The sequence below is a fragment of the Linepithema humile genome, chromosome 5, assembly GCF_040581485.1.
Source record: "Linepithema humile isolate Giens D197 chromosome 5, Lhum_UNIL_v1.0, whole genome shotgun sequence".
Classification (NCBI taxonomy): Eukaryota; Metazoa; Arthropoda; class Insecta; order Hymenoptera; family Formicidae; genus Linepithema; species Linepithema humile.
In genome coordinates this window covers 1,065,001-1,079,610 of record NC_090132.1, presented here as the reverse complement: position 1 = coordinate 1,079,610, position 14,610 = coordinate 1,065,001, and the positions used below count along the sequence as shown (strand labels likewise).

The window sequence follows — 14,610 nt, the reverse complement described above, 5'->3', positions numbered from 1 at the left end:
CAATTATCTCGCTTTAATAAGGACTCACCTTTGAAAATCGGAGAGGTAAACCAGTTTGGCGCTAATACCGGCCCGGAGTGCATCGGTACGGTGTCGGGGTCTCCGAGAAGAGCGCCGTCAACGGTCCCGGGCAGGGCTCGTCCCCTGGAACAATGAAGTACAGATCGGTCAAATCCTCGCGCCGCTTCTGTTTTAGGTTCGCCAAGAAGAGAGCAGTCAGGGTGGCGGTAACCCGGCCGTGCCAGCGAGCGTGTTCAGGGCGGGAATAGGTGGGTGGCACGCGGAGAGTAGGACGGTGTCGGCGGGAGGGTAAAGGCGGTTGCATGGAGCAGGGGGCTGGAGGGGGAGGGGGAGAAGGGTCTCGCGGGGAGGAAGGGCGGCGAAGCGAACGTTTAATAAAAGATGCGCAGAGATAGCGCCATTACCCCGGCCTGCATTATTTACTGGTGCGAGGCAACTCTCTGGCCGCGTTCCGCCGCAGTCGCCGCGTTATACATAGGCGTGTCGTGCGCGTGTGTATGCGTTTATGTACGTACGTGGACGCGTAAGTGCGCGCACGTGTGCGGCGCGGCACGTTCGTGTATAACCGCGTTCCTTCTAACCCGCAGCGATCCTCCGTTCGTCTCGGACGAAGGTGGTAAGGGCGGCCCCGAGAAAATCTTCGGCTGTACGAGAGTGCGTTAACAATAAGACGCCCCTGCTCGCGTGAGATCCGCGGATACTTTCGTCGGGATCAAGCGCTGGGAACTGAGCCCTACGCGCGGCTGAATCTTTACTCACTAAGGCATACTTTAGATAAGATACATTCACAGACAAAAGGACGAAGGGCGCACCTAGATAATGATGACGATATCTTTAAGCTCGTATTAAAACGATGGCGAGTGTGCGAAAACATAGGTTAGGTTATATATAGATATGCTCGTAAACAAAATTTTTCATACTATCGTTTCTAGTGGTAATTGAAAATAAATAGCATAATTAGTTTCGTGCTGTACTATTCACAAATTGAACGAAGCTTACTTTACAAGGATAAAATTCTTTCTTCAATCGTATCGATATCTTAGAAATTTTATTGCTTCTTCGGGCTCTCGCATAATTTTCGTTGGTAACTTATTTTGTGAAACTAATTATTCTGTTTGCTCTCAATTAACAGTGAAAACAATAAGCGGCGAGTACTATATAATGAGCCACATAAAGTTTCTTTTATATAAATTTCTTCTAGAAAAGATTAAATCTACGTATTATCGACTAAATATTAGTTTTTATTTTTCTACGCACTTTAGATAAAAATAGTGTAAAATTATCACTATTGTAGCAAGTAATTTTTGGACCAACTATTATAAACGTAAATTTCCACATGTATGTAAATTAATTGCCTGCAAATAAAATTAATTTCTAGTGTTGTGATAAAGCGGATTGCACAAGTAAACATATATGTATGTTTACTTGTTTATACATATATAAACTAACTATACATTTACCCGTGCACTTCATTACAACACCAGAAATTAATTTCACCCGCAAGCGTAAATTTACATATGTACGTGTGGAAATTTACATCCGCAATAGTTGCCCCCAAAATTCTCCATTACAATAGTTGTAATTTTACACTAACTGTTATGCATATATAAAATGAAAGCAATTCTAAACAGAGCTGTTATGCATGATTAAGCGACGCTTTACCAATCGCGCTGCAAGAACACACGTCCGTTTCGATCGTCGTCGCAGGATTCATCGTACGCGCGGTTCAAGAAAGCCCGCCTCCTTGCTGCAAAGTTCTCCGCTCTCTCTGACCGCCCTGTGCTCTACGAGCGGGAACCGTCGTAACGAGGAACATTACTCCGGGGGATGGAAAACACCGTTAATTACCTCCCGCAGGGCCGTTCGTTATCCGCTGGACCTTCCCCCGGCCGGTGGTGTGCGGTTCGCCCAAATTGCCTTCTCACTTCCTGGGCGAAGATCGGCGCGATTACGCCCGGGCCGGGGCGATGTTTCTCCTCTTGTACTTCGTTTGTTGTTTCGCGCCGGCGAGAGCCGGCGGAAAGGGAGAAAGAGAGGTCGGCGGGAGGGCGAGGAATGGACGACAACACGAGGGAGAGAAAGATCAACGGGGGGGGACTTTAGAACGATGGGAATGAATATAGGTGTGCTCGAAAGAGACTCAAGAGGAGTCGAAATTTCGAGGTAGCTGGAAGATCGAGGAGAGAGGGTGGTTGGGAGACAAGAAAAGATTCGAAAATGCGGGACAAGAGGGAGGATAGAAGAGGAGGAGGAGGAGAGTGAGTGGAAGAAGAGATAGAGTGTCGCGTCGAGGGATAACGAAAGAGACAGTTCCTCCCTCGGTGACGAAAAGTGAGACGGGGCGAAGGGAGAACGCGGGGATGGAAAGCCGAAAGACGAACTTGACATTTATATCGGAGATTCTCGGCTTTGCACCAAGAAGAACCCTTTCAAGAGGATCCCGCGCACGCGACCGCGTCGAATACGAAGAGGGTGGCCATGTCAGTTGAGAGTGTACATAAACTTCTCTGAAATCTTCATCTTTTATACGGAGTCTTTTCTTCTTTAGTGTGCTTTTAACCCGAAAAATTATGTTCGGATATGCCACGCTTAAAAAGTTTTTTAATCAAAAACAGTGTTAATTGTGATAATTTCTAATTGTTGATTTACTTAAACTATGTATAAAACTCTGTAATTTTTTAATTTTCTATCTTTATGGCTTGTATGGCTAATTTTAATTAATATTTTAATTTTAATGAAAATAATGTCTTGTTTTTTTTTTAATTGCAGACAAGTTGTATTAAACTTTGTGTGCGGTAGATATTAAATATCTGCAAAAAGAAAAATATAAAATTGTAGATAAAACCAATCGTTGCTGACAAAATCGATATTGGATTATTGCTGTTAGCGGCCAATAATAACTCTAACCAATAATAATTCTACCAGCTATAATATCAGATGTTGGATTCTTTATTTTATAATTTTATGATAAAATATTTTTTGTTTGTATATAAATCAAATAATCACTTTTCAGCAAATAATAAGATATAAAATTAATAATTTCGAAATGAGCAATTTCAAAATAAATTATAATATTTTATTATCTATCATATTCAATATTACTCATTTAAATTACTATATTTTATTAATATCAATCTGATTGTGTGTTTCAAATAATATTTCTATTTCATTTATTCAGTAACTTTAAATCAATAAATGCATTAAGGTATATTAAAAATATAACAAATACCGCTACTTATATAATTTGTAATTTAATTTATATTATTACATAACCCAATCGAATAAAAACCGCAGCTAGGAAATGGCAATTATTATAAGTAATAATATAAATATTACCAGTAGTGGGTGAGATAGAAAATATATTTAGTTACAGACGATTTTATATTGCACTGTTGAAGGAAACGATCTTCGCTATAAATGGTAACATTGCCCGCGAGTTTATTGTGTATAAAGAGAAGTCTGCAGGTTTCATATCGGCATTCTTCTGTATAGGATGCTTATCAACCCCTGTTCAATACTACTATCTGCATTTATTTTAGGGTTAAAACTGCGTAGCCATATTAATTTTTTTATATTGTCGATAAAAAACATTTTATCACTTTTATCACATATCCGTGCCAAATTCACAAATTGTGGATCAGAAGCCCACAAGTGCATCAAATAAATTATTATATGTTGTTTATAAATATATATATATATTTATATATATATTGTTATATACTGTATAAAGTATATTCTATCTACTTTTAATTTATATTTGTAACATATATATTTTGCAAAACTCTGATCAAATAAATCAATTAAATAATAATCATTAAGCATTTCACGAGAAATGTTGGGATGGTCATTCTTGATTTCTCTAGTTCCAGTAACGTAACACAGCTGTACTTTATGATGGTAAGGCAAACTTTCGATTACCATCTGCAGTCAGCCGAAGCGCAAGGCTGCGGTTGGTGCTGCCTCCACTCTAAAGATACCATCCCTCATTCACCCCAAACGTAATTCCTAGACTTTTCGTTAGTCGGCAAATTATTAAACACAGACAATAATGGAAACTTGAAATTACTTTTCTAAATATTATAGATTTGTTAAATATAACATGCCATTATATGATTAATTTTATAAATCATATACAGAAAATTGATATCTATTCAATTTTACGCGTTTTTAATATTGAACGCGTTGCTAAACGCGTTGCTAAACGTTAGCAATAAAAATGTAACATTATTTACATTAAAAATCATTCGTTTAATAATACTATGCAAATAATATATATGTATAAATGTTTATTAAAAATTTCAATTCAGAGTATAGACGTAAAGCAAAATGTACAACAAAAAATTGTATGTCCCACACATGAATAAAATGTATAAACATACATATCCATAAATTCTGAAATATTCTTTTAATATTTTTTTTATCAGGGATAAATAAAAATCATTCAAATATCAAGAGAATCACAGGACCATCGCATACATTCACGCAAACTTCTGCTACAAACATGAAATAGATTCTCGCTGATTGGACAGCGTTTTTATCTGTCCTCAATATTTCCAAACACAAACGAATATGGAGCTTTTAGGCTACGTGTATAAACACACTTTTCTCAAAATATATAAAAATAAAATTCTTAATAAATATAAAATTCTTTGTCATGTAAAATTTGGACCATGTTTCCAACGTTTCGTTATTTTGAACCATTATTGCATTACTTAGAAACAATGTCTCCGAAGTTAAAAGAGTTAAAAAAACATGTGTTTAAAATTCACAATTTATTTTTTTATTAAAATATTCAATTTTTTCAAATACCAAAAACAATCTTTTTCAACTTATAATCGGCTTTTCGATATTACACCGTTCATTATGCGAAAGTTTACATCTGCTGCATGGGATATCTTAAGAAGCGGTCGTCTTTGACGATCAAAGAGCAGGAGAGTTTCATGGAGTTACAAGTAACAAGGGCTCACTATCACGGAAAATCGCGAATGAAGTAGCAAACGCATTTGCCACGTTTGCTAATGAGGTCGTTTAGCACGGCTCATCTCTAGAGTCTCTAGAGATCCGCGTTAATGAAGTGGAGCTGAAATTGGTGCAGCGTGCTGCTAACAGTGCATCGCGGGAAAACGAATGTGCATTGAGATTTCGATGCCTGAACGTACAATTAGCCAGCGTATTGATGACAAATTGATATGCGTTCGGGGAAAAAAAAAACAATTTTTATCGCGACTTTTCAACATTAATCAATGTAAAAGGCACACTTATATCGTGTAGTTTCCCTCGTTCTATTGACAGGCTTTAATCTCTTCTATTTCAAAGATAAATAACTTTAGTATTCAAATACTGCAAATGTTACTACCTTTATACTTGTCTTTGTAATTATAAAAACAATTTATAGTAAATTTTTTCACTTTTCCATCTTGTGTATCAATGATATCTTCAAAATTGTCGTGTTACGTGACTTTGGAACACTAATTATGATATCATAAATGAATTATAGCCATCTTCCTTTACTAAGAATTAAAAATTGCGAAAATTGCGTAGCTGCAATTGTCTATTTATCGTCTACTTTTATTACTAAATTATAAACTGAGAAAGATCAATATGCTATAGAAATGCCGACGTAGAAAGAGATATCATGCATCTCCAGCCAATAGCATATTTATGAATTATTACGAATACACGGGCAGCGAGCCGTGAGCGAGCGGCGCCGGGTAATCCAACAACTATTTCCTGCCGGGAATTCAATGTAAATGCTGATGTGCGCGCGCGGGGGTCACGTTATTTCAAAGTTCAATAAGAAGACGCGACCAACGGCGCGGCGGCGGTGGCGAGCGTGATCCCGGCAAGATGGCGGGGACCCGGCGAAATTCATAAGAATCCCGGTAAAGCCGAAGGATACACCCACGGAGCGGTAGACGAAACCTCGTCGCACGATTTCCCCTTTCGTCGTCTTTCATCCCTGCTTCCCCTCGCCCCGCCGCTGCCGCCCCATCCTCGTGCTCGCCATTTCCGCGCGGTAACGGGAATAGGAGTCCTTCTGGAGCGAATCCGTCGCAGGAGCCATATCGGCGGTAAACCGACAGATTGGAGCTTGCCGCCTTAATGCGCGCGTGGGGGGATGGGGGATTCATGGGGGGAGGGTAGGGGGGCAACGGGGTGGGTGACAGGGCAAACAAATTTATAGGTCTCTTATCCGAAAGATACACGGGATTATCCCCCGGGTCGCGCGCGCCGCGCGGGTCGCGAGGGACGAAAAGAGAGATGGAGTGTGAGAGGAGGCGACTCTCGAGAGGCAGAGCTCGAAAAATCGTAAAAACTTTATATAACTCGGCTGAAGGAAGATATTCAGGGCATCTGGACGACGAGTCGCGGTGCGACGCGGAGACAGGAGGGGAAGAGGGAGACGGCAAAGAGTGAGAGAGAGAGAGAGAGAGAGAGAGAAGCAGCGACCGCGCCGGCGGGGGTTAGCGCGCCGGTGAGATTCAATGAAGGGCGGTGAAACGGCGGCCCGAAGGACGGAAGCGGGAGAAGGAGCACAGTCTCGAAGGAGGCACGGGGGTTTTATGCGTGGGCAATGGCGAAACGTTTCAGCGACTATACGGGAAGAATCGAGAGGCATCCGTTGCCGCCAGAGGAACATCTCGCGAAAGGCGGCGACGGCGGCGGCGGCGGCGCGGTGGGTAGTTGAGGAAAGGAAAATCCGCAACAGCGGAAGAGAGAAAGAAAGGGAAAAAAGGACGGGAGCGAGAAGGGTGTCACACGAAAGAAGACGGAAGGCGGAGGAGGGGGAGAAAGAGGGAGAATGCGAGCCCGAGAAGCGTGAGAAGAATATAAACAAGAAGACGGGGACGGAGAAGGAGGACGCTGACGAGAAGGAGAAGGCCGAGGGAGAGCGGGCGAGGGTCGATTCATTCTAATTCGGTTGTGAAGGCTACAGCTTGTCCAACAGCTCGACGGTATCTGTGGGGTGGCTGCTAGTGTCGCTGCCGAGATGCGAACCGCGTTCCTCCGCCTCCTCGTTGTCCTCTTTTCCGCACCTTCTCATCCTCCTCGTCTGTGTACGTAGATCTGTCCAGCCGATCCGACACTGCGACTCTACCTTCTCCGAGGAAAAGGGCATTTTTCAAGCGATTCCTCTCGGACATGCGTTGTCAGGGTGACAAGTAGAATCTGCATTGGAATAGGATGGGTGTGCGGGTTCGCGACAGAGATGAAGCAATAGCTGTTAGTTTCAGAATATTCTGCTGCTTCCCGGTATTATCAAACCAACAGATTAATAAAAAATATTAGTATAAATTATTTTGTCGGAAGCAACACGATCTTCTTTTTATCAACAATATAATGCATTTCTTCAGAGAAACATCTTCTCATAAATATTTCTCCAACCTTTTAGATTGACAATATGAAATATTTCCTTGAAAACAACACCTTGTGGAAAGATTCAATATTTATTACAAGTTTTGCATTTCTTTAGTATTAAATATTTCTTTAATTGAATTGAATTCCTCTTAAATGCCACTAACTTTTCTAACTTTGCATCTTTAGTGATATCGCGCAAGTATTATCGCACTTCCCATAAACTAGATGTCTAAAACTATTTTCGAGATAATTATGTGTAACGTGATATTCGAGATTGAAACTAATCCGAACGATTCCGATGGAGAGCCGACATAAATAGAGATAGCATTGAAACCTACCGTCCCTACTGTAATTCCATACAGTTGCGCAAACGTATAATATTTTCATCGCGATTTTCTTCTCAGTATTGACCCCTTTATCTTCGCATCAATTTTTTTATCCGCCCTTCTCTCTAGATTTCACGCCGAATGTAGCCGTCTTTTTTTTTCTCGCCAGCGACTTCTCGTTTCGAACGGAACCATAGCCGGCGAAATTTCACGGCGACGAAAGCCACTGCGGTGACAAGTAGCGCCATAAATAGGCCCGATACGACGGATACGTCGCATTCTCGTTCGTTCTGCCGCGCCTTTAGCCGCCACCTCGATACCTTCCCGTACTTTATTCCGATCCCGTTTCTCGGAGGAAGATCCGGAGCCATCAACGAGCGGATTCTACCACCCTCGTGCATGCTCGAATCAGGCACGAAGTTGTGTTGCCGTGGTTGAAAAATAAAACGCATTTTGTCGCGAACTTTCCGAGCGCACTTTACAAACAAAATTCCATCGTGATCGTTATTAATACGATAATCCACGAGCAAGATTTATTCTATTTTCAAAAATTATTTAACATTTTATTATTACCCCAAGTAACTTTTTTTTATACATATAATTTCGAAAAACTTCTGTGCAGGAAATTGTTTATTGTTTAAAATTATTATCTGCTGTTAAATATAAAAATTATTGTAGCAATTTCTAATGGCAATTATTTGCAACGAGTTACGTATTCGTCCGACTGTTATATCTATAGAATAAAGTATTATATACATATAATCGATATGTGTGTGCCATATATTGTCGCGTGGTTGATGATACAACACTCGAGTGGTATTTTTTACCGTGAAATACTGTATGGCGATTTTATTATCGACGATTGGTTTCAGGCGTTAAACTGGCCAACGTCCAACAATTATTGTACAGCATTGCGTAGTGAAAAATCTCACACCAGTTACACGATAGACCAACAGTGCGCGCCCATGCAAGATATTTTACGCTTTTTATTATTGCCCGGTTTCTCTTTGACCGCTTATTTATCCGCTAATTATCCACTTTACTAATTACCTATTGTACATATTTCTATAAAATTGCGGCTAAATTGAGATACAAATCCAATTTTAAAGTTAATTACTCGGATGAAAAATTGGTATCCCGTAAATTAAATGATGTACAAGTACGGCACAACACATATAATAACTAATTCAATGTAACGAGTAAAAATGAATAAAATTTCGTATGGGATATTATAAAATACTGTGTAACATTCGACATTTAAAGTACTGACATTTAAAGTATTAAAATAGTATAAATTTCTGTTATAAAGAGAAAATTTTGAAACAGAACTGAAAAGAGGTTTCCGAAAATGTTATAATTTGCAACAAAGATAATTCTCGCTATTTAGATACTTTAACATCATACATTAAATAATCAATTATATTTTTGCAGCGGCTGAGAATAAATTTTACAAAATTCCTAGCTGTTTAAAAAATGTAATCTTCTTATTGCGCCCGTGTCTGTTTTATAATTACATAAATTTTTATATCGAAGTACTGCACACGTAAATTAACAAGATCCGTTCTGCTGGAAAATCTCAGAGAGAATGATTTATCCCCGTCCCGCGTGTTCGAGAGTAAGTTACTGCGCACATAAATAAAGATATCTGGAGCGTTTGCGAGTTAATCGATGATAAATGCCGACAGAACTCGCTTCGTCCCTGGTGAGAATCCACTCTGCCGACTCTGTTCTATCAGAGAGTTGCATTTCTAGCACGAGTCGATCGGGGCGCGAGTCTCGCCCTCGCTCTCGCCTCTTCGACGTTAACGACGACATGTGGGCTCACCGAAGCAAAACCACCGAGAGAGCCGCGGTAGGTGCGACAGCGTCTATCCATCTATCCCGCGGTAGCGACCTATTCGGAGCGCAAAGCCCGGCCGCTCGCAATATCCCTTCTGGGACATCCTTCGTCCTTTTAATAGCTCGGTCCACCGATGAAGGGTGGCCCCCGGGGTGACGCGGAAGGGCCGCGTTTTCGCGCGGCCCGTCATCCGACCGGTGGTTCGACATGATCATCGAATATAATGCCGCCGTCGCAGCTACCACATCGGCAGCGTTATCGATCAAGTCCACCGACCGACAAAGTCGGCAATGACGCCCCTCCCTCCCGGGATATGTTTTGACTCCTTCTTGAATGGGTTGTCAAAATCGAAACTGAATGTGCAACGCGACGCGACGCGACGCGACACGACGCGACGTGACGCGCGCGTGATGCAAACGCGCGAAAATTAAAGAGCGTCCGCACGTTTCGACGAGGGATGAACGAACGTTTCACCTGCGGTGCGTGATTGGTTTCGCGGCGATCATCGCGGGACATGACGGGGTCGATGTGCCCGGCGATTGCATTCTCTCACAGTTGTAACGATATTACGCTCGATTTTAATCGCTCGCGCTCGGAGTACGTTCGTTCGAGCGGATGTCACGCAACTCGCAACTCTGGGATTTCAACCGAAATGCTGCACCGCGCGTTAAAAGGGATTTTTTACTTCAGCTATGTCGCTATATCATCTTCTCGGTATTCGCGAGATTAATTAAACACATTGCCCGCATTTATGTACGTCGATCTTGATTGAAAATGAACATTTCCATTGCAATTTCCATCGCTAATATTAATTAAAAGTTCGTAACAATAAGGTTTTACCGATGATAAAGCAGTACTTAGCGCTCGCGAAATGATTGATTCAATCGTGCCTATATTACGTCAAAAATTAAATTAACCGATGCTGATGAAACTTTAACTCCGGCTAAAGCGAAAAAAAAACAATCGTCCAAAAATAAAAGACTTTCTTTTGTTATATGCCGACTAAAAACAGCGCACGGCAAGAAAAACAGGCACTTGTGCACCATTTACAAGGTGCATTCACAATGCATTGTTTTTCTCGAGGAATCTTCAATAAAAACATTTCCACAACGAATATATCCGATCTGCGGTCGGGAACGATAAAAGTTTGCGAACGGGTACACGTGTCGCGCGAGTGCAGAAGGTTATGTCAACATCGAAACGCGCGATAAGTGGAATCTTGTTTGTTGTTTTCGGAAGATGGACAAATGGAAATTACCGGTGAAAATCAACAAATCTATTAGATGAGGTCGTCGAGCGAATTTTATGATAACGATGAAGTGGCTTACAAATTATCGGTTAAGTGATACTAACTGCAGCCGCGCGCGCGATAACGCTGCGAGCGCTGCTCTACAGATGTTTCATAATGACGTTAAATGTTTTAAGAGCTTACAGGATTTCGCTTCAATATCGTTTAAGCCGTCCTGCCCGTACTAAAGTGCAGTTTACCGCGGCAGTCTGCTACGTACGTAGCGAGGTCAGTTTCACGCTAAAGCGAACCACGCCGCACACCGTCACGCTTCTCTAATAGTCCGCGTGTATGTAGCTTTAGAGGCCGCTCGTATTTTGCGCAACCTTGGCGGAATAAAGCGTGTTTTAGCATTCGGTAAATGGTGTGCATTTTAGCATTCGCTTAATGGCGCGCCTTTCGGCGCAGAATTTTCCAAAAACATCAAACCGCGCGCGTTTAGCCCCCGCAAAAAAAGGGAGACGGAAGGAACGGAGAGAGAGGGTGGGGGGAGGAGAACGGGAGGAGAGAGGAAGAGAAAGAGAAGGAAAGCCGTTTAACTCTTCGAAAATGCCGGAAATTGTTTCGAGAGGATAGATTCGTGCGCATTTGAAAATGCCCGGTTCGTCCGGCACGACCGGCTCGTAGTTCGTGACGAGATAAAATAACGCCGATGAAACGAAACGCGGCGATAGCACGGACGAATTGCAAACGCGGAAATGTAGAGAACCGTATTTGCGAAACGTCGAGATTACCGCCGCTGTTTCGCCGAATTATAAAAAAATTCTTGTTACGAGCCCGTGAGTTTGAAACAGAGTTGATTTAACGCAATTTCGTCCGAACGTTGTAAAAATTAATGCGGCGTTCGGAGCGGCCCGTTATTACCTCGATTTATGTAACGATATACGCATAATCCGGGAATAATATTAGCGTCGGCAAAATTACCGTCTTCTCATGAAAATTAAAATCGATATGCGTGCATACGCGCGGAGCGCGGAAAGCGCTCTGTTTTACGTAGGACTTTATCGAGGTGTAACCGCACCGGTCTCAATGAGCTTTGAAAGCGCGTAGGGTTTCTAATATCAACCGCGAATAGGCGGTAAATAGAATATGCGATGTAGGAGTCGTGTGTTGTGCGTAAACACGCCGAACAGCTGTCACGAAGTTGGCGTCGAATTTCCCGGAGCTGGCGCGCACGTCAGCCAAAACGCGCTTAATAAAACATTCCCGACGCAAATAAATCTTTCCATTAAACGCATAAAAACATTTCGCTGCCGTCTCCTTCGGATAATCGGCTTAGCCACTCGATGCTGTTATAGTTCTCTTCGGTTGCGATTGCATACATTTTTTCCTCATCACTATATTCTGCTGTGAAGTAACGATCGCTTCGGTATCCGCGTGTCGCGCGTGAAAAGTACATCGTAACGTCATTTTATAATTAAGATTAAACAATTTTAACAAAATACTTTATTTTCCGTTAATTTTACTTTGAGATACAAAATTAATTTATTAAAAGTTATCTAAAAGTGCATGTAGGAATAAATAAGTAGAGTAAAAGTGGCGTCTAATCGAATTTCGATTGAAGGGACTCGATTTCAAATTCTCTCAAAACATAGATCAGCGATCGAATCTGTGCTTGATGTTCAAGAAATCAGTGCTAGTTCAAGCTAGACGCGCCCTTATTCGTAATCGAGATTTCATATCCTCGACTGTCATGCCGGTCGATTCCATCGGTCAAAGTCACGATTCAGGAAATGCATCGTCGCGAACTACTCGGTAAGCATATACAATACACCCGATCGCGAAGCAAAGCGTAATTCATTCGTTAGCAAACGGAGCGATTGTTCTGCTATCGGCGTTCCCGGCGGCGGTGCCTGCCGAGGCGATCGGGATGGTTTGCGGGAATGGTCGATAGCAATCTCGAGTGACGCGCAAAGTAACGAACAAGGACGAAAATAGCCCGCCACGAGAGTACGTGTGCGCGCGTGTGCTTCCGATCTTTCCCTCTCTTTCTCTCTCTTCCCCCCACCGATCGCCGTCTATTCCCTCTCGCTCTCTCCGCTACGCGCCTCACCGATGCGGAAACGCGGAAGGCGATGGAGAAGACGACGAGTGCCGGCCCGGGGCGGTGGTCGTTTCCCGGGCAAGTAGCCGGAGTGGATGGATAACTTGGCCATTGTGACGAGCGATGGCCTCCAGCAAGAGTAAATGATTGCCGGGGAAGCGGATACGAGCGCCGAGGCTGCGCCGGCGGGTCTTTGTTGTTTAGAATAACTGAAGGGTTCTTCGATGGGGCCCATCGAAACCACCCTCCCGCGCCGCGATTTCTCTTCCAGCCCGAGTCCGCACGCCGACCACTCTTCCTCTTCCCGCACCTTTCCGCACCCTTTTCGTTGTCCCTTTCCCCCTCCCCCCTCCCGCTCCCTATCGTCATCATCGTCCGCCGTTCTCTCGCACCCCCTCACTTTTCGACTGTTATCGGTAATTAGAGGTACGCTCGTGGCCACGCGACCATTTTTCGCTCTCGGCCGAGGGTGTCCGCTCCCGATGAAATGCGCGCACGTCCCCGGGCGCGCCAGTAAGGTCGCTAATTCGTCCACAACCCCCGGCGCAAATATTTATATACATCGGTAATCGTACAGCGGAGCCAGACGTGTAAAAAAAATCTCTTCGCTTTCTCAACACTTTGTCGAAAAACTACTTATTAACTTGGATAACATAATATTCTTTCAAAAAACTTATCATCATTCGTTAATCGTTCTTTTGGATGTTCAATTTTTAGATATAAATAAGCAATGTCGGGACATATAGTTTTCAAAATAGAGAAAACCTTTCGAAAAGATAAATCTTTTTTCAATGATCGATACAACGATTTGAATAAAATTGAGATTAAACTAATTGTTAGAATTTGGAAATGCGAGTCTATATTTGTAATTCACGGTTTACATTCGAAATTGAGCGACGTTGAAAGTTTAACGCTCGAAGCGACTGCATCATCACTTTTCCCCTAAATATGAATCTAATTAGAATCAATTAACGTCTGCGCGCGAGAGACAGATTCTGCACAATAAAAGATTAGCATCACTTTTGATAAATCGGATTAAGCAAAACAGATGTTACTGTTATAATTACTTAACTGTAAATTTCGACGATATACCTTATAAAATACATCCCTCTTTTCCATTATTTTTGAAATCTTTTTATTAAATTTGTATACCTTATCTAATTTATAATAATTATTTTCTGAATTTCACTATAATTTCTCATCTTTTATTATAACATAATCTCGATTTTATCTTGCTTTTGTTTATAACTGTCGACTGTGTTATAAACGAGATAAACAACACAGTATCTTCTTGTCGAGCAGATACTTTTAATTAACTAAGTGCAACAAATATCAGTTCCATCGCGAAAACTATTTCGCACGCATAAAAAAACAGAGATATATTCCCGTTCTCTCGGAATCTTCGGCGGTTCGATATTCCAGATGTATCAATCGCGCATTGAACATGCCGAGAACAATATACTGGTTGCTCGTACCGCTGCGCCGCACACACGTACGTGTAATACCGCACGCATAATCACAGTAGAATTTCCGCGTCCATTGTAATGCCCGTTTACGCAGCGCGTTTTGCCGGCCGCATACGCCGCGCTCGATGAGTTATGTTATCTCTATTACCAGAGAGAAGAGTACCCTGGCCGCAAAGGCCAAATATACCTTGGGCCGCGCGCCGTTCGCGTCGGTCTTTGATCAGAATCTATTAAAAGGATCAGTTGCTCCATTGTGGACCGTATTC

The 14,610-nt window shown here is 42.3% G+C and overlaps 1 long non-coding RNA gene across 2 annotated transcripts in view; it reads right to left on the bottom strand.

Annotated features, from left to right (window-relative positions):
- The window catches only part of LOC137000278 (uncharacterized), a 65,771-nt gene that overhangs the window by 1,385 nt on the left and 49,776 nt on the right, over window positions 1-14,610 (bottom strand). For both annotated transcript variants that reach the window (XR_010890571.1, XR_010890572.1), the window contains one exon: window positions 29-144. This is a non-coding gene — a long non-coding RNA (uncharacterized lncRNA). The remainder of the gene's footprint in view (window positions 1-28; window positions 145-14,610) is intronic.